Consider the following 20,852-nt stretch of genomic DNA (forward strand, 5'->3'; position numbering starts at 1 on the left):
GAAGGTGTCGACACATTTTAATAGAAAGTTGTTTATAGCATCGCATATATCGTGCTCTTCGGCGTATACCAGCTCTGGATGAACAAGTGCATTGTATGTTTCTGCCTTTTCAATGCCATTTTCGAGGTTGTATAAAGACGAGAACTCACCAGCCTCCTAGTCAGAACGCCGCTGCAAATAAAGAACCGTTTAATATATGCAGCCTCTAAGGGAAGTAGCGTGCCACGAAACATTACATGACATGGACATTTCTTGCTCATGGCGTTTGCATGTGTGGCCGTCTCTGCTGCATGACAGAGGTTTATTATTGAAGTTTAGTGACAGCAACAATATGCTCTTGTGAGAAGGCTGGATGATCTGCAAAAAAAAAAAAAAAAAGAACAGGTTAGCAAGGAGTAAAATAATCTATGAACACAGATTGCCGACCTAGGAGACGTTTTGCACACTAGGTTTTATATCAAGGGTGCAGCCTTTTCTGTGGCCCAGATCAACGCTTTGAAAAGTATATCACCTTATTTTAACGTGAAAAACATGCGATCTATCGTGCATAATGTATTCTGGCCTAATATCGACAATGGAAAGGTAGGGATAACGTCGTTTCTTGAAAAGTCTTACGCGTTGCACGCTGTGTCAACGAAGCTTGCAGAAGAGAAATGCCTGTGTGACACCGCCATAAAGCCGGAAAGCGCGTGCCGCTGACACTGGCGTCATTTTTCTTCGTTAGTTTCGTTGTCTATTATAGCTCTGCTGTTTTTAACCGGCTGGTTGCTGCAGTTTTAATCGATGGTATACAAAGTGCACGCACTCTACGACAACCGCTTTACCAGTAGTAATGAGTCATTCGTGCGGAGAAGTACACCGCAACTACGTATAAGGCTTGCCTCGAAAGCACATGTCGCCTCTCAGTGCCTTTGAGAACGCTCACCTGCGTTCTGTAACAGGACGGCATGATGCGCCGAAAAATTGTGCATAGTGCATTCGCGTGATCTCGTCAAAAGCAAAGAATTACTGAAATATACGCAGAAGAAGGCTGTTAAAGAGTATTCTCGTATTAGCAGGCGTATTTGCTTGCCTTGAGATTCTAATAACCGTCAGTTTCATCCTTAAATTTCCACAAATAATACTTATTGCATCTGAGCATCGGCTGATAGAGGTTGAAGATTAAAAGAAATGGTTCAATTAGTGCAAAAAGGTTTTGCTGATTTTATGTACGCACGCTGGGCTTTGGGGACATAATGAATAAACAGCACTAAAGAGGAGGACAAAGAACAAAGAGGCAAGCAGGACAAGCGCAGTTTCTAACTGTCCGGCTTCTAACTGTCAGATCATTCTTGCGATTATTTGAGGCTACTCCCGGTGTGGCTATACCTATTTTTGTGTCAAACCCCGCCCTCTCTCTCACTCACCAGTGGCCAAGGGTCTGCAAGCCCCAGGTTGTTTTTACGCAGAGCATTTTAGCAAACATTGATGTGGACCATGCTACTATATGTCCTATTGGTTGCTCAACGTCCTTTGTGGATATAAACTATGATTCTACATTTCCATCTAATGTGAAGCACTTACCCTCGAGTCTAATATCCAGTCTCCTATGTGAACACCTTGAAAAGTTCCCTGATCACGCTGTAATTGCCACTGATGCGTCTGTGATTGCGCACAAAGCAGAAGATTGGAATTTTTTCAGTCTCTTTCCTGGAGTTTTTCGGTTCGTGCTCCGGATTACACACCGATATTTCTAGCAGAGTTTATGGCAATTGGGCTAGCACTACTAAAAGTTCCCCGCAGTCAATCAAAAATAATTTTTCTATTAGACTCTCTTTCTGTTTTACTGTCACTGTAGTCAGCACGGGATGCTCTGTTGAGCCGCTCATTAAAGTATTTCATACCGGGGTGGGTGAAAGAAATACGCTTCATCTGGGTCCCCGGACACAGCGGTATTTTCCAGAACGAAACGGCAGATTTACTGGCTAAATCAGCTCTTGATGCATCTGTTTCATGTACCATTCCTAATATCACCATGTTTGAAATGTCCCGTTTCCAGCGATACCAATACCTTGCCGCTTCATGCAATGATCCTTTGCTATCTACAGCCGAATACCAGCATCTCATATACTCATGGAAAGTTCGTTAATGTAAATCACGGCAGTGTGAGGTAACGATGACTCTCCTGAGATGCAGGATTCCTCGCCTAAATCTTTATTTATGTAGATGCGGCATCAGCCCCACAAACCTTTGTGGGGCTTGCGGTGGAATTGAAAATATTGATCACTTCCTTCTCGCTTGCCGAAGGTTTTCACATCAGAGGAGGGTGCATTTAGAAACTCCAATTGCAGTCTTGGTATTTACGTTGTCGGTCCCGCTTCTACTCTCCTTCGGTGCGAGTGCGAAAGGATTTGCGTTGCCTCAAATTTGTCAGTACTTACATAACTACATCACAGCTACGGACAGATTCCCTTGCTAATTGTATTCCAAATTTACAAAATTCCAAATTTTTGCTTCATATTTTTTCTTTCAATAACTTTTGTGATCTTAAATCTTATGTTTTCGTTTACTTGTCAATTTCTTTCATACACTAATTCAGTTTGTGTAGGACATTTGGCAGTCCACAATGAACCCTGGCCAATCCCCCTTCGTGGGTATGTGCCAAATATCAAGGCAGAAGAAGAAGAAGAAGAAGAAGTTTATTCTTTATGTCCCCGTACCAGCGAGCCTAGATGTCTCTTCTATTACGGTATATTTCTGGGTTTTAGAAATGCCCAGAGATGCATTTACGTGTTATAGTTGGGCGTGTAGCTGCTGGATGGATGGATGGAATAGAGAAGCGCCCCCTTTGAAACGGGGTGGTAGCAGTTGCTAACATGCTCACTTTTTCTCCTTATATATTATTTATAATTTAGTTTGGTTAACTATAAGATCATTCTATTTATTGAATTTTTCTTGCTACATTAATAACATTGTGTCACGTTTCTGCTTTTAAGCCACCAATCTTCCAATCGTTTTTGCTAGCTTCCAGCGCAGGCTCATTCACCCGGGCACTGGTATCTCTAAACCTCAGAGCTTAAGGAAGAGTGGCTGCGCCTGCATCGAATTCCATAACATTCGAGTATAATATGGTTAATTACTTCTGTGGTTTATACCACATACTGCACGTGTGTCATCTTCCTTGTTAAATTTGTTTTTGTAGCTGCGTGTTCTAAGGCACCCTGATCTAGCTTCAAAAAGTAGGGTACTGCCTTTGAGTTATCAAACAAAGCTTCCTTCCTGATCTGTCTTCTCCACTTTCGGTATAGTTCTACATTCTGCTTCTTTTCCATCGAATTTCTCCAATTTTTACCTTCTGTGTTATTACCTCTTGGTTAACGCTCTTTATTTCTTCGTCCTTGTGAATAGCATACTTACTGGTTAGTTTCCTAGTTCTTTTCCTTCATTGTGAGTCAACGCTTTTTAGGTATAGGTATTTAAATACTTTAGCTGTCCACCTGTTACTGTTCAATTTCCTCAGGCGTTCCTCATATAATATTTTACTCTGAGCTTGCCGTACTTCTAAAGATTCCCAGCCCATTACTTCCTGTACCGCCTCATGCATGGGTTTGCAGTGGGCACCCAGTGCTGATCGTCCGACGGCTCTCTGATTTATTTCTAATGTCGACTGTTCCTCTGATTTTAGACACAAAACGGCATTTCAGAAAGTAAGCCCCGGCACCATAATTCCTTTTCAAATACCCCTCATACCTGTTGTATCCCCACAATGTCCTATGCTTCATTATCCCGGCATTTATTCGCCCTTTTGTCTTAAGTGATTGCTCACGCTTTCTGTATGCCAATCCTTCGTTTACCCATACCCCGAGTTATTTATATTGTCACGTACACGGGGATTAAGGATACCAAGAATAGCAGGGGGGTAGCCCAGACACAACGGCAGCAAGCAGCAGAGAGGCAAAGGGCAGCAGAAAGGCAAAGGCGCAAGCGACACTTTGTCGTCTTCTCAACTTCGTCCTCCTTCACTTCTGAGTCATGCGCCACCTGGAAACGCTAAGTGGCATTACCCCCCCCCCCCCCCCCGCCCTTCCGAAAAAAAAATGGACGGCCGGTAAAAACGGTGTGAAAAGCAAGAGAGTGGTGACAGCGGGTGGCCATACGCTATCGTTGGAAGTAACGCTTCAGCCACAGAATGTGCACAATGTCTGAGCTGGGGCTTTCGACGTTTTGGTTGTGCGGCACCGTCTGGAATAACTTCATAACTGAGGTCACTCACACGACGCAACACTTTGTACGGCCCCTAGTAGTGGGAAAGGAGTTTCTCTGACAAGCCTGGACGGCGAACTGGTGTCCATACCCAGACTTGGTCCCCAGGTTTGTAGCCAACCTGGCGGTGCCGGAGGTTGTAACGGTGCGCGTCAGTTGTCTGCGGCCGCCCAATGCGCACACGGGCGAGCTGGCGGGCTTCCTCAGCGCGGATGGCATATTGCTGGGCATCTGTGGAAAGCTGGTCGTCATCTGGGCACGGGAGCATGGAATCGAGCATGCTCTGAACTTCGCCTCCGTAAAGAAGTCGAAATGGTGTGAAGCGAGTTGTTTCTTGTAAGGCTGTATTATACGCAAATGTGACGTACGGCAGCACCTCGTCCCAGGTCTTGTGCTGCACATCAACGTACATTGACAACATGTCTGCAATGGTCTTATTCAATCCTTCTATAAGACCATTGCTTCGTGGATGGTACGCAGTGGTCTTGCGATGGGTCATGCCACTAAGCTCAAATATGCGGTTGTTGAGCTGCTAAGTGGAACCTGTCCCTCTGTCGGTAATGACGTATGAAGGGGCGCCATGCCGCAAGACTATGTTGTGCATGAAAAACTCGGCTACTTCGGAAGCTCTGGTATGAGCGATTACCTTTGTCTCAGCGTATCGAGTCAGGTAGTCAGTAGCGACTACTATCCATTTGTCTCCCGCCTTCGACAAAGGAAAAGGGCCAAGGAGATCCATGCCGATTTGATCGAACGCAATACGTGGTGCTTTAACGGGCTTGAGAAATCCTGCAGGCTTCAGTGGCGGTGTTTTACGGCGCTTGCATTCGCGACAGCTTCGTACATAGCGTTTCACAGCTGGGGAGAGTCCTGGCCAGTAATACATGTTGCGCACTCGAGCAAGCGTCCGTGAGAAACCCAAATTACCAGACTTTGGTTAGTAGTGGCAAGCAAGCAGAATATCCGCACGGAGCTCGCATGGAACTACCAGAAGGCAAGCTCTGTCTTGGCCTTCGGAGTTTCTTTTATACAAGACGCCTTGCCGCATAAAGAAGGAACCAAGGTGCAGAGATAGGGGTCGAGGGAGGGTCGTATCATGCACTTCCAGATAATCGATGAGAGGAAGGATGTCTGGATCAGCGCTTTGTCGACCGCTGAACTCAGATGCGCTGAGGGCTTCTAGAAAGCATTTATCGTCATCGGCTGTAGCATCGCCAGTGTCAACGGGTGCTCGTGACAGCGTGTCGGCGTCTTCGTGTTTGCGGCCTGACTTATAAACAATAGTTATGTCAAACTCCTGAAGCCGTAAACTCCAGTGTGCAAGTCATCCAGATGGGCCTTGCAGATTTGTCAGCCAGCACAAACAATGATGGTCCGTGACGACTTTAAATGGTCGGCCGTAAAGATAGGGGCGAAACTTCATAGTGGCCCACACGACCGCCAGGCATTCCTTATCTGAGGTGTAGTAGTTCGATTCGGCACGTGAGAGTGTACGGCTAGCATAGGCTACTCGCTCAATTCCTTCTTGATGCTGAAAAAGAACTGCGCCAAGACCGATACTACTGGCGTCAGTGTGCACCTCAGTGTCAGCCGCTTCATCTAAGTGCGCCAGAACAGGGGAAGTTTAAAGGCGCTCGCGAAGCAAAGAGAAAGAAGGCTGTCTGCTGCTCAGAGTTCCACACAAAGGAGGTGTCCTTCCTTGTGAGGCGCGTCAGAGGTTGCGCGATCTGAGAAAAGTCCGCTATAAACCATCGATAATATGCGCACAGGCCGAGAAAGAGCTGAACAGCCCTCTTATTAGCTGGAACGGGAAACCGTGCGACGGCAGCAATCTTATCGGGATCAGGGCGCACCCCATCAGCGCTTACAACATGGCCTATGAACTTGAGTTCTGTATACCCGAGATATAATTTCTGAGGCTTCAGCGTGAGATCAGCAAAATGGAGGGCTTCCAGGACCGCTCGAAGGCGTTCAAGGTGTTGGTCAAATGTTTCGGAAAAAACAACTACGTCGCCTAAGTACACAAGACAGATCTGCCACTTGAGGGCAGTAAGGTCGGTGTCCATCATCCTTTGGAATGTAGCTGGGGCAGAGCACAATCCAAATGGGAGTACTTTAATTCATATAAGCCATTTGGAGTGACAAATGCGGTTTTTTCTCGGTCTCTTTCGTCTACTTCTATTTGCCAATAGCCGCTTTTCAAATCAATAGATTAAAAATACTTACCACGTCACAATCTGTTCAGTGAGTCATCGATGCGCGGCAGCGGTTACACATCTTTCTTTGTCATATTATTCAATTTCCGATACTCGACGCAAAATCAGAGAGTGCCGTCCTTCTTTACCAGGACTACTAGTGAAGACCATGGACTTTGCGAGGGCTGCACAATACCATCATCCAGTATCTCCTGAACTTGCGTCAGGATCATTTCCCGTTCTTTGGCAGACACGATACGGCTGCTGTCGTATAGGGCGAGCACCGTCATAAGTAATGATGCGATGTTGTGTGATGGGCGTTTGACGAACCTTCGAGGAAGAAGCAAAACAGTGCTTGATGTCCAGCAGCAGTTGCGCTAAGGCCCGCCGTTTCTACTTTGACAAGTGGGAGTTAATGTCGATGCTGTCAAGAGGTGGCTCTTTAGTTTCTACTGCCGTGGATGCAAAACAAACCGGATCGTGCGCAACAAGGTCAGCGGAAGCGATAGCAGGTCCCGGAAACAAGTGCCGGTGCTCATTAGAAACATTTGTGACAAGGAGTACAGCCCGGCCATTGTGAAGCGACAATAAATTTCCACAAGAACACTGCTTCGCGGCGGCAGCGAGACGCTCTCGGCGGAAACTCGAAGTGCAGCATTGCAAGGACTTCTACTATCTCGTTCAGCAGATTGTCCCATCGAAAATGTGACGAGTCTATTTCGCAGGTCGATAACTGCTCCGTACTCTCGCAGAAAGTTAATGCCGAGGATAAGGTCACGGGATCAGTCACTCAAAACTACGCAACTAACGACGAACGTACATCCGTTAATCTGAATGCGAGCCGCGAACATCCCCTATAGAGTAACTATATGTCCTCCGGCGGTTCGAAGGAACACACCTGGCCAAGCAGTGAGCACCTTCCTCAACACAGTCGCCATGCGACCACTCAAAATCGAATAATCCGCATCGGTGTCCACTAATGCATTGACTGTAGTACGACCATCTAAAATAACAGGAATGTCCACAGAAACGCTTTGACTTCCCTAGGTGACGGCACCAGCAGCTCGCGTCGGATCGAAGCGGCGACGACGGGAGGTCTCCAACGCAGCGACTACCTGCGGCCTCGCCCCGAAGGTCGCTGTTTTCAGTTTTCTCGACGAGGCCTAGACGAGCGGCCTTGGTCCTCTCGCGAGGAACGGTGGGTGAACGTTGAGGAGAGCCTTGGTGAAGGGGAGCGGGACTGACGCTGCGAACAAGCTGAAGAACGCTGCTCCGCCAGGTACTCCTCAATAACTCGGGGTCGTTGACCAAACCGGGGAGGAGGCGAGTCGATGCGGAAGTCGTGAAGACCGAGGCGTCGATAAGGACAATCCCGGTAGAGATGGCCTGGTTCATCGCAGTGGAAGCAGAGCGGACGGCGGTCAGGCGTGCGTCAAATGTCGGCTTTGCGTCGGGGCAGGAGACGTTGGTAGAAGTACTGTATTGGCTTCACCGAGGGGAGCGGAACTGAAGGTGGCGCGAGAATGGGCGGCGGTGAAGGGGGAGCCTGACTCTGCGGAACTACCGCATATGTGGGCGGTTGTCGGTCCCCGACAGCAATGGCGGGTACGTAACTTACAGGCGAAATAGGGCTCTTGAGCGCGTGTCGCACCTTCTCCCGCACTTTAGCAGAGACGGAAGCTGGCGATTGCTGCAGAGGGTTTCAGAACTTGCTCAGTTCTTCACGCACGCCACTGCGAATTAGTTCACGCAAAGCGTCAGAATGCCGCTCAGAAGATGCAAATGATTCCGCGGTAGTGCTAGTATGGAAAGATCGGTCATAAGCCGCGGCACGTTGTTGTAGCACCCTTTCCATTGTGGCGGCCTCCGCAAGGAATCCATTTACAGTCGACGGTGGGTTGTGCACAAGGCCTGCGAACGGTTGCTCTTTCAAACCCCGCATCAAGTGCCTGACCTTTTTGTCTTCAGACATGGCGGGATCGGCTCGCCCGAAGAGGCGCGTCATGTCCGCGACGTACGCTTGGAGACTCTTATTCGGCATCTGGATGCGAGAGTGAAGGGCACGTTCTGCATGTTCGCGACGATCCGCGCTAGTGTAAGCCTCGAGCAATTGACGGCGGAATTCCCGCCACGATGTTAACACTTGCTCTCGGTTCTCGAGCCAGATGCGGGCGCCATCCAAAAGGCTGAAGTAGACGTTCCTTAGTTTGGCAGTATCGCCCCAGCAGCGACACGTTCAAACTGAAGGAACCAGTCCTTCACATACTCAAAGAGGTCCCCATGGAAAGACTTCGGTACCCGAGGGGTCTGCAAGGTGTAGTTACAGGCCGGTGCGATGCCCGTTACCTGCTGAGCAGAAGCACAGGATATCATGGCGGCGGCTAATGGCTCAAACTCCGGAGACAGTCCCTGGAGCCGTCGACTGGAGCCGTCGACTGGAGCGATGCACTGGGGTGTCCAATGGCACAGGACTTGCGCGACGTCTCAGATGGAGATTCTTGCATAGGTGGTCGTTTTAACCAGCAGTTCCACCAGAATGTCACATTCACGGGGATTAAGGATACCAAGGGTAGCAGGAGGGTAGCCCAGACACAACGGCCGCAAGCAGCATAGAGGAAAACGAGCAAGCGACACTTTGTCGTCCTCTCAATTTCGTCCTCCTTCACTCCTTAGTCATGCGCCACCTGCAAACGCTATGTGGCACTATTCTGCCACTGTGGGTATTTCATGGCCTTTCATTTTAAGATCCTGATCATCTGAACCGTTGAAAATCACCAGACCCGACTTAACTGCACTAAAACTGAAGCCTAGAGGGTCCCCTTCGTCTCCGCAATACTTAACCAGTGTTTGCAATTCTCCCGGACTTTCTACTAGCAGCACAATATCGTCTGCATACATTAAACCGGGGAGGCGCTGGTCTACCGCCGGTGCGCCTAATCTATATGACAGGTTAGAGCCTAGGTTGCTTTCTTGTATTCTCTGTTCCATATTTATGATATTAAGTATGAACAGCAGCCGTGATAGGGAACAACCTTGCCTTAATCCTTTGCATACCTTGACAGCTTCCGTACTTCCTATCCCTTCCCACGTTTTCTACTTTGTTATCCCGATATATGAACTCTGTTATCTCATGACCGATACCTTCTTCTTTTAATATGCTCCACAGGAGTTCCCTGTTTACGTTGTCGTATGCCCCGTTCATGTCCAGCACCAGACGCCTGGGATTCCCTAGCCTTATCCACCCACGTGGGACGCTACTCTTCACTACAAAAAAGAAATCAACACTCACTATGACAACATTAGGGAAACTCTTGGTACACTTCCTCTTCCTGATAAATCCTTCACTACGACGTAAATACGCATACTTAGACGCATGCAACTAAATACAATCCTTACTCCTGTGCGATCATTTCTATACCGAAACAGACATTCCCTCACATGCTTTAATTGCTCTGAACATTATGCAAACTTAGAACACTGCATGTTTTCCTGCCCTGTTGCAATACAGTTACCTCAGTTTTCACGCCCTCCTACCCCAACCTGGCGGGCTTGGTTAGCCTCTGACCAGCTGAAGGACCAGTTAGCCTTGGTGAATATGGCCCAGGACACTCTCGACGCTTAATAGTGCGTTGAATAAAGTTGTTTCCTCCTCCTCCAGAAAGGCCAAATACAAAGGTCTACTTTCCACTCTAGATATTTTGACGCATTGGGTAAGCACGATCAGGCTATCATCTAAGAACCTACCATTTCTAAAGCCGGTCTGAAGTTCTCCGAGTAGCTTGTTACTTTCTACTCATGCTTGCATCTTTATTTTCACCGCTTGCATGGCCAACCTGTATATAAGAGATGTTATGGTAATCGGCCTGTAGGATTTTATGTGCATCCATTTTCCTTTCCCTTTATAAATCAAATTCTTCCCCCTAGTGGTTTTTCAACGCACCAAATCCGGATGCATGGTCACATGGGGCAAATGCGCACATAGCTGCCACATTCGAAAAAAAATATGCGGGCGAGGCAAGCAAGTACATAACAAAATGTACCCCACGCTGTATACCGGCACGATAATCCAAATCATATCTCTTCAACCATGACATTTAGCGCTGATCGATTTAAGCAGCGCAGGCATGCATTCTCATTCATGAAAGAACCAGTGCACTGTACCTGAGATAGCCACGAACACAAGCGCTGCATGCAGATGAAAAAGCATTTGTCAGATGGGCCTTAAGATTTTCCCGCTATACTTTTTCAATGCTTATAGAGGGACTCTTTTTCAAAAAGGCACTTTTTGCTCAGCATAGGCGCGGTTTATATAAACACGTGAGAATGTATAACCTGTCATGCAGGAAATGGTTCAGCAACGAATTGTACCAGAATACTATGTCATCAACCTGTAAGTTAAAGCTAAAATAGAATTCTTACTTGGCGATTTATGATATCCCAGACGGCACAAGGAACGCTGCAACCTCGCTTGCTCTTGTGAAAGCGTGACACTTACTGCACATATGCTCACGCCGTTCGCGAACCTGAATATAAAATCTGTGTTTGGTATTACCCGATTTTTTAGACAGAGAAGCACGAAAATTAACTTCGAACTGAGCCATTTTCAGTGAAGGGCGCCACGCGTGACAAGATGCTCTGTCGTATTACTGCCTCCCTAAACATTTGTATTTTCTGGCCCACCAAACAACTTGCAGTCAATTGATTACGACGTCCACTAGTCCCACATATCTCGTGGCCGTTGTCATCTGTAGTTTTCACAGAGAAAGAGTGCCGGCTTTTATCGGGCTTTTGAGTTATATCAACTTGTATTTCCGGTGTTTTTAATTTGTTATGTGCGCTGCGCCGAAAGCTGATTATGAGTACGTCGTTGTACAAAAATAGACCAGTTGTAAGTCCGCGACTGTGTATGTGTGTGTGTGATACTCTTGTCATGCGTCTTTTTTCACTGTTTGTTTTTCCTAGTAGATGCAAACCAACAGACCCAGCAATTCGCTATCATAAACTGCTATTCTTGTACTATGGGCTCCTTTCTTCGTATTTGCAGCCCTTCTATGGACTTTCTATCTTGTTGCGTCAGCGCAGTTGCCTACACCATGTGTAGGGCACGCGTTGTGTCCCATTGCAAAAAATGTGGCAATCCGCCGTTGGAAGTCTACCAGCTGTTTGGCCCTTTGAAAGCTTCTACCAGACACAGGAAACACACCTTCAAGATTGTCAATAGGAGCTGTATCGTCAGGTCAGACAGCTGCAAGACTTTCTATGAAATCTTTGCCTCCAGGTGGATCATCCCTGGGCGGCTTCAAGCAAGGTATGATGGCACCGTCGCCTAGCTGCTACTTTGATTCAGGTGTTCTGGAACCAGCTTCGGCGCAACCTGCCCGAGAAATTCAGGAAAGATGAAACAGACACTCCAGTCGCATACTTGGACGGAGCAGCCCTTCCGCCAGCCTTTGACAGCATTCTCAAGATCGGTCCAATGTCCTTCCTTGAGCCTCAGGCAAAAAAAAAAAACCATGAGTGTTTTGCATCTGTGCACACAGTCTTAAGGAAGGCGCCATCAGAATAAAGGTCCCACTGTGTCTCGGAAGGTGTTGACTGCCTAATGAGGACTTGGGGGAGCAGCAGGAAAAGTAGAGTCCTGAGACTCTTGGTCGGCCTCTTTGAACAGAATGACCTCAAGCTTCTTCAGGATGATAAGGAAGGTGGGTTCGTCGTGCTTCCGTCTTCTACTTTCGGGGTGAAGGCGGCCGAGGATATTCAGAAGAATTTTAGGCCGTCGGATGCGATTTAAACCTCGTAATGCGAAGGCGCTGGCCCTTCGTCTATTCAACCGGCTGAATTTGGATACACTGAAGGAAGAGACCCGCAAGTGTGAGCAAAATGTGTTGAGTTTCTTCATTGCAAAGACGGACAAGCCCAGCATCCCAATTAGGGCAATAGTCACCGAGCCGGCTCACGGCAGAAATTGGTGTCCAGTTTTTGCAAAGTGCGTTTAAAGGTTTTGGGCCAGCGGATCCTTTCGCAGTACAGAGCTCGTTTTCTCTAGTGCAGAGCCTCGGCAGTGGTTTTCCAACAGCGAACACCGCTTTTTCGGTTGATGTTGAGGACTTGTTTTATTTTAAACCAAAGGATGAGCTCTTAGAAGCAGTGCGTGAATTGACTTAAACTCATGGCACTATTGCCTTTCAGAAAAAGTGTGGAATTGCTCTTGAATTCTTCGTAGAACTGGCAAGCGTGTATCTTAGGTCCATCATTGTAAAGCACGGTGGCAACTATGCTGTACAAAAAACCAGGGACTCTTATTGGTTGGAGTGTTTCGCCTTTCTTATGCAATGTGTTTTTAGCTAAGTTTGATTCAGTGCTTCGGGACGCACTTCATGACAGGCGTGTTACAATAGTTTTTAATTATGTTTACGATTTTTTATAATTTTAAACTTCTAAGTAAATGAGCAGAGCATCCATGTGGCGGCCAGATTTTAAAGGTTTTTAGCTACCACCTGTTCCAAGAGCATGGTTTTCACAAAGTATTCTCTGTCCCCACATTGAGACCCTTCAGGCGCCTGTTCATGCTGCCAACAGTCATTGTTCTACGAAAACAGCTATTTTACTTAATATTTTCGCCGAATCTCCTTACGACTTAACCGCTGAATCTGTCACTGAGCTTAGAGAAAAACAAGTGCAAAGCGGACGGGTTGAGACTTCTTGGCCTAGAAATTCTAAAATCCGGCAAAGGAACACAATGGCTGCATGGGGTGAAAAAAGTAGCTGCGACTTCCTTAAACTTGATAAAACGCATTTCGTCTAGGGGAGGAGGAGCTCGAGCAGACATGGCAAGACGTCTTGTCTTGTACAATCGATGTTACAGCCGAGGATACTAACCAGGCCCAATTCCAAAGACTCACGAGGCGGCAGTGGGCGGAATTGGAAACAATAAATAGAAACGCAATGCGCACTATCACGGCCTTACCAAAACTTACCCCTATCCCTATTCTCCAAGAGTTTGCACAGATAAATACGTTGACAGAATTAATTGAACAATGACAGGCAACAAGGGACATGAAGCGAAAGTACGTTACACCCATAGCATCCTTGTACAACGAAGTGGCAGTTTAAACACCACCAATATCTGACCCCCCTCCGTGGGAATTCACGACTATTACGACAAACAAGACCACTCGGCTTCGTCGCAAAAAAAAGCTGGCATCTCGACCTCTGGTTGATGCACTTCCAGGTACCTGCATTGCATATACGGACGCATCAATTATAGAAAATGCCGGTAGAACAGCAGCTACTAGTTCAATACACAGCGAACTAAAGGTACATAAAGGATATGTTTCAGAATACCCGGAACCGCTTGTGATGGAACTCTATGCAATCCGTGATGCTATGGAGGCCATAAATAAACTAGATTCCATATCAGAAGCCCACATCTATACAGACTCCTTAGCCGCCATACAACAACTGAAGAAAGTGACCAAGACGCTATGTGTTACCCAGGAAATCCATGAACTCAATAAAAAAAAAAAACAAAGATAAGAATCCAGATACATTGGACACAAGACGATGCTGAGAACGCTGAGCATAGAAAAGTTGACCACCTCACACACGAAGTTCTAAACACTAATGCCCCCCCCCCCCCCCCAGGCTTCCTTTCGATGCCCGCTCCGCTGTTCCCATCTTAGCATCCTCTTTAACGAAAAGTGCACGTGCCCTCATTCCCCCGTGTACATTCCCACTCCCTCGTAACTTTACGAGATTGGAGGAGGTTTCCCTTAGAAGGATAAGAGCTGGGGCGGCCCTTGCCCCGTCGGTAAAATGCCGATGGGAATCGCAAGCAGACATCGGACTAACCACATGCCCGAAGTGTTCCACACCAGCTGCAGAAATGGATGTTCGCCACCTGCTATGGACTTCTGCAGGGACAAGCGCATCAAGGACACAGATTCTGCGTGAAGTGGGACTAACCACAACAAGGGAAGAGGACTTTTCTAAATGGCTCACCGACAACGCTAATAGCGGGAGCCTGCTCCGGTTCCTCGCGGAAAACCTTTTACATGAGTTTCTATAATATGCCTTATGGCAAGTTTGCGTAAAAGAAAAAAAAAGTCCAAAGTTCCACCGCGGTCGCATCAATGCCTGAATTCCATTTTCCCGAGTCAGCTCTAAAGGCATTATTGGAGGAGCCTGATTACACCGAGATATCGCTCAGAGTCATAGATAAGAATAATAACTTTAAGTATGCCCAGAGCGATGCCGTCAGTGACCTAAGAGCGGTTGACGTACTGTGGAACACACCTTTGGTAGGAGTGCATTGCAATCAAGGGCCGACCCACGTAGAGTTCTCCAAGAGTAATGAAAATATCGAGTCAAATACACGCATCCAAAGGCAGACAGAGGATTCTGGTCAGCTTACAAGCGAGATTTTATTCGAGCCGCCAAGGAAAGAAGACTGCGAACAAGCGCCTGACGATGTACCTATGTAGCGATCATTCAATGGAATTGACTTTATCGGCTTGGAGAGGTACATTTTCAAGGAGGAGCACATAGGATGTAGCGAGGATGACCTCAATCATGGCCCGCAGGAACCGTCAACAGAGGATGATGAAAGTGCATTCAGTGGCCTCGAAGAGCTCACGACTGCAGCTTCTAGGGAGTACATGCGAGAGGAAGACGCCGCAGCACTAATTCGAGCAGGCATGACAACCTCAGCACTAACGCAGCTCCTACAGTCGCTGAGAGAAGAGAGCTGCCCATCGAGAATTCTGGAAAAAATGGCGGCCGCTGTTTCACAGACTCAAGAAGAACAAAGGTCAGTGCGCAGGAAAAGAACACTGTGGAAACCGAGAGTTGTGTCAAAGTGTTATGCTATGTTGCTGTAGTGTGTGTGCGCGAGTATTGTCAGTGTTGACATCAAGGATGTGTGTGTAGAGCTTCCAGCTGTGCAATGAAGTCAGCATGTTATGATGGTAAACAAGATGAATTCCGAGTACACTGTAAATCATTAAACTAGCTTCAAACGAAGACAAAGAAGAACCATCTGCTAGTAAACATTCGTCTTATTTAGGACTCAATGAAATTGCTTATGGCGCTAGACCACCTGGGGCTACAAGCAGAAGCCCTTTTAAAATGGTTTAATCAGGCCTAGGATCTCTTCCAGTACGATGGCTTCTGAAACGAAGTTCTCTGTACGCTATACATGCTCCGGGCTTTCGCCGATGCTCAGGCAACCTATTATTAGAAATAAGGGAAGAAAATAAGACAAAAAGAGCGTGACAACTCATTTTTGTGTGTTCTGCGTTCTCACGCTCTTCCAGTGTCGTTTGTTCCGTGTTCGTGTGTGAAGTGTACAGACAGTGTAAGTGTAAGTGTATTGGAGAACGAAACATGCAAAATTTAATCGTCCTCGCTAGAGGAACATTTCGGAAAAGAAGCGGCCAGACTCATCTGAAGTGCTGGCCAGAATTAAGACTGCGATCACTGGGTGGTTAAGAACAGTTTCATTGCAGTACGCGTACGTCTTCTGTCGGCTTCGAGAAAGGAGGTTTTTCATGTTCGTAAGGCAGCGGAAGTAATTTACGGCATAATTATTTTTCCACTTCTCGCGTGGCACGTGTAGCGATCGCAAAACGGCGTGCGGAACGACTTTACTCTACCGCCAACTTAACAAGCCCCCTGAGCGAGCCCGATGTTTCTTATTGCACTTCGCTTGATAAGACGTGGGCTTTAAATCGATCGCGCTATAGGCCAAAGCTCGGTGATACAGAAAAAGCGCAGCAGACTGAAGTTGCTGGGTGCCCTCGGGGTGTCTCTTTCAGCAGCGGAAGAGCTTGTTGTCCCAAAGAATTTAATTGGCTTTTCTTTCGAATCGACCCCGCCTGCGTTGAACAAACAGCACTTTGGAATTAAGGCTCCGAATGGAGCGCGCCAACCGCAATGTCGGGGCAGGATCTCAATGCATGCAAAGCTGATCCGAAGCTCTTCTGTTACTCTTTTGACCGCCGTGATCTGCTTTTTTCGTCGCTGGTGCCTTTCCCTTTGCTAACGTTCTCTCAAAGCGGAATAGAAATGGCCCATATAAATTAATTTTTACTTTTTTGGAGATAGATGTTGGATATCTGTATTTCTCGAGCACCACCATGTTTTCCTAAAGGAAAAATAATTACGAGGCTTCCTTCAATACTCCAGCAGCTAGTTTAAATGGCTACGGGCCATGGTAAAGAGATCCACACAAGTCATGCAACGTTATTCATCTGCATAGCGGAGCATTTCAAAAGCGCATTTGTACCGCAATCAGATACATGTGAGTGGGAAAATACAAATATATATGGCAGTCCGTTTCCAAGATGTGCAGCGACACAGGGAGAAGAAATACAATCACCGATGTTACGGCCGTTGAGGGAAGGGATATCCGATACCACACAATTAGTCCGAGACGTCGTTAGTGAACGATATCATTATTGCCACATAGAATGAAAATGAAAACAGCCTTAGACTTATATCTGCTATTGCAAAATGGATATATTCTCCGATATTTCAGTCCAGTAAGATATTTTACCGTTCGGGCCAATTTTATTTTCAGAAATAATTGCACCGAAATATTGGGTGTGCACAGAAACAACTTGCCACCATAACTGAGCACTTTGCTTATTAAACATCGCAGAAGTCTTTGTTCTTTGTGGCACGCAGTAGATTACCTTCGGTCATGCAGCGCAACGTTAGGAAGTATTAGGTTTCCTAATTCTGTACTGTTCGCATGCACAAATTGTCTCAGCCACTCGGAATAAGCTGTTTAACAGTCAGTCAGTTGCCGAATTGGGGCAAACTGGATGACTGAGACCAAACATTTGCTCATGGCATGCTTTCGTGAATTTTTGAATAGGCCATCCGTTCGACCAACGAACGGAAGTCACGTAGCTCTTAAAGGCCTGTTCCTCGCTCTCGCGAGATCCTCGTCGATGCCGGCATCCGCAGCGCACCTGCCGTGATTGGTTGGCCACGGAGAGAAGGAGCAAATCCGCTCTCTTTCTTGAGAGGAAGCAGGAACAGGAAAAATGGGAGAGGGACGAGTGTTTTACTGTTCAACTTCGTACATCAGCAGACCTAACAGGGGCAGTTCGCGGCAGAGAATATTTCTGATCAGAGACAGCTAGGTCTGGATAGATGTTATGCTCTGTGAGCTTGCGATGAAAAAAAAAAATAATACACTGTAAAAATATATTCCTTGTTAAATCATATCTGAAGCTCACTAATTCGCGGTATGCTCTCGTGGTCGTACTGTGTGTTCAATCTATACAGTCAAAAACTGCCACTATAACATATTGGGCAGAAAAGCTGTGTTTATTTCTTTAAACTTATCTCTTTTGCATGACAACTCCTTGATGCTGTCATTAATTCTCCGCAAATTCAACATAGACCTAAAAAGTTGTCGTTATAAGTTTCTAAAGCATATATGCCAACCCAATGTTTTAAGATTATGGTGATTATTGTCTCTACTGTGCCAATGCTGGCATGAAACATGTGGTAATAATTCAGGTTTATAACTTACATTTACGGTCTTATTGTCACAAGAGTGAGGCAGGAAATAGTCATAAACCTAAAAAATATTGTTACGGGGATGTACTTAATGTAACAGCACTGTGATGGGCTGAACTCGACGCTAAGACTTCAGTAACCGTGCAATATCCGCTCTGTCAGCGTCGTCCTCTTTCTCAACGCTTTGTCGTGCCCGTGTTCCTCGGTCGTCGTCTTCGTCAGTGAGCACATCACTTTGGTACCGCGTTTCCAGGTAACACTACCCCCCTCGGCAAAAGGCAACGTCCCGGTGCGTATTAGGCGTGCGATGTGGAGGGGGAGTAATATGGCTTTAGGCGGGCGACATGTACGATTTCGGAAGTGGGTGTAGCAGTTGGTGACTTTGGGTGGAGCGGTGAAATCTCATAGGTCACGTCGGTCACTGGGCGTAGTACACGGTAAGGACCTGTGTAGTGGGGCAGAAGTTTTTGACACAACCCCACACGACGGCACGGAAGCCAGAGCAACACCAGAGATCCGGGAGGATAGTGCACATCGCGGTGGTGAGCGTTGTAGCGGCGTTTTTGAGTTTCTTGAGAGATGGTGAGATTCTGACGAGCAATCTGGCGAGCAGCGTCGGCTCGGGCGATGGTATCGCGGGCATAGGTTGTGACGGGGCGAGCGGCGCGAAGCAAAGTGTCGAAGGGCCGTAAGGGGTCTCTTCCAAAGAGAAGATAGAATGGAGAGTACCCAGCAGTGTCATGACGCGAAGAGTTATATGCAAAGGTGACAAATGGCAGACTAATATCCCAGTCGCGATGACTGTCGGATACGTACATTGCGAGCATGTCGGTGAGTGTGCGGTTAAGACGCTCCGTAAGACCGTTCGTCTGAAGGTGATACGCAATGGTGAACTTGTGCCGAACGGAGCAAGAACGAAGTATTTCATCAACAACTCGGGAAAGGAAACAGCGGCCACGGTCGGTAAGGAGTTGACGGGGAGCACCATGGTGTAGTATGACGTCGTACAAAAGGAAGTCAGCAACGTCTGTGGCGCAGCTGGTTGGAATGGCGCGAGTGATCACGTACCGCGTGGCATAATCGGTGGCCACAGCGATCCATTTGTTTCCCGACAAGGACTCGGGGAAGGGCCCTAGGAGGTCAAGGCCAACACGAGAAAATGGCTCAGTCTGGATAGCAATCGGCTGCAGGTGTCCAGGTGGTAGCACAGGGGTTTCTTCCGGCGTTGACAGAGGTCGCAAGCGGCTACATAACGTTGGACAGAGCAGTAGAATCCGGGTCAGAAGAAACGCCGGCGCACGCGGTCGTATGTGCGTGAGAGGCCAAGATGACCAGCTGTAGGGGCGTCGTGCATTTGTTCGAGAACGGCAGAGCGTAGGTGTTGGGGAACGACCAGCAAGTGCTCAGCGCCATCAAGTCGAATGTTGCGGCGGTATAGCGTATTCCCATGAAGGAAGAACAGGGCGAGGAAAGAGTCACGGCTGTGTGTGTGGAGGCGGTCGATAAGAGAACTGAGGGTTGGGTCCAACCGCTGTTCGTCGGCTATGTGGGAAAAGTCCGATATAGAGAAGACACAGGGGTCCGACTCATGGTCAGTAGAGGAAGGGGGATCGACGGGATAACGGGACAGACAGTCTGCATCCTGGTGAAGCCGACCGGATTTGTATACAACGGAAAAGGTATACTCCTGCAAGCGCAGTGCCCAGCGGCCGAGGCGGCCAGCAGGATCCTTGAAGGAAGAGAGCCAACATAAGGCGTGGTGATCGTTAATTACAGTGAAGGGTCGGCCGAACAAGTAGGGTCTGAATTTTCCAACGGCCCAAACGAGAGCCAGGCACTCCCGTTCCATAATAGAATAGTTCTGTTCTGCTGATGACAGGAGACGACTGGCGTAGGTAATAACGCAATGTTGGCCGCGTTGTCCCTGTGCAAAAATGGCACCAATCCCGTGGCCACTGGCGTCGGTGCGAAGTTCCGTCGGGGCAGACGGGTTGAAATGGGCCAACACAGGAGGATTGGTGAGAACAGCGATGAGGGTGGAGAATGCGTTAGCCTGCTCTGGTCTCCATGAGAAAGGAACGCCTTTCTTCAGCAGATTGGTGAGAGGACGAGCAACAGCGGCAAAGTTTGGGACGAACCGGCGAAAATAAGAGCACAGTCCTATAAAGCTGCGGACATCACGGGGTGAACGGGGACATGGAAACGCACTGACAGCGCGAACTTTGTCGGGATCGGGTTGCACGCCGGTGGCATTCACCAAATGGCCAAGCACTTTAGGTTCGCGGCGACCAAAACTGCACTTCTTTGAGTTCAGTTGAAGTCCGGCACGGCGGAAAGTGCCAAGATGGAAGAAAGGCGACGAAGATGGCTTTCGAACGAGGGCGAGAAGACAATCACGTCATCCAAGTAACATAGACAAGTCGTCCATTTGAAGCCGCGGAGTAAGGAGTCCATCATGCGTTCAAACGTAGCAGGGGCGTTGCAAAGTCCAAAAGGCATAACCTTAAATTGGTATAGTCCATCGGGTGTGACAAAAGCTGTCTTCTCGCGGTCTTGTTCGTCAACAGAGATCTGCCAGTAGCCGCTACGAAGGTCGATGGAGGAAAAGTAGCGGGCTCCATGTAAACAGTCCAATGCATCGTCTATTCGTGGCAGCGGGTAAACATCTTTGCTTGTAATCTTGTTCAGATGTCGATAGTCGACACAAAAGCGCCGCCTGTCGTCTTTCTTTCTAACGAGCACGACAGGAGATGCCCAGGGGCTGTTCGAAGGTTCGATGATATTGTTGCCCCACATCTTGTCGATCCCTCCCGCTGGATGACTTAGCGCTCAGAAAGGGACACACGATAAGGCCTCCAATGTACAGGCTTTGCATCGCCGGTG

This window comes from Amblyomma maculatum, chromosome 6 (assembly GCF_055883805.1).
Source record: "Amblyomma maculatum isolate TAMU_Amacu chromosome 6, ASM5588380v1, whole genome shotgun sequence".
NCBI lineage: Eukaryota > Metazoa > Arthropoda > Arachnida > Ixodida > Ixodidae > Amblyomma > Amblyomma maculatum.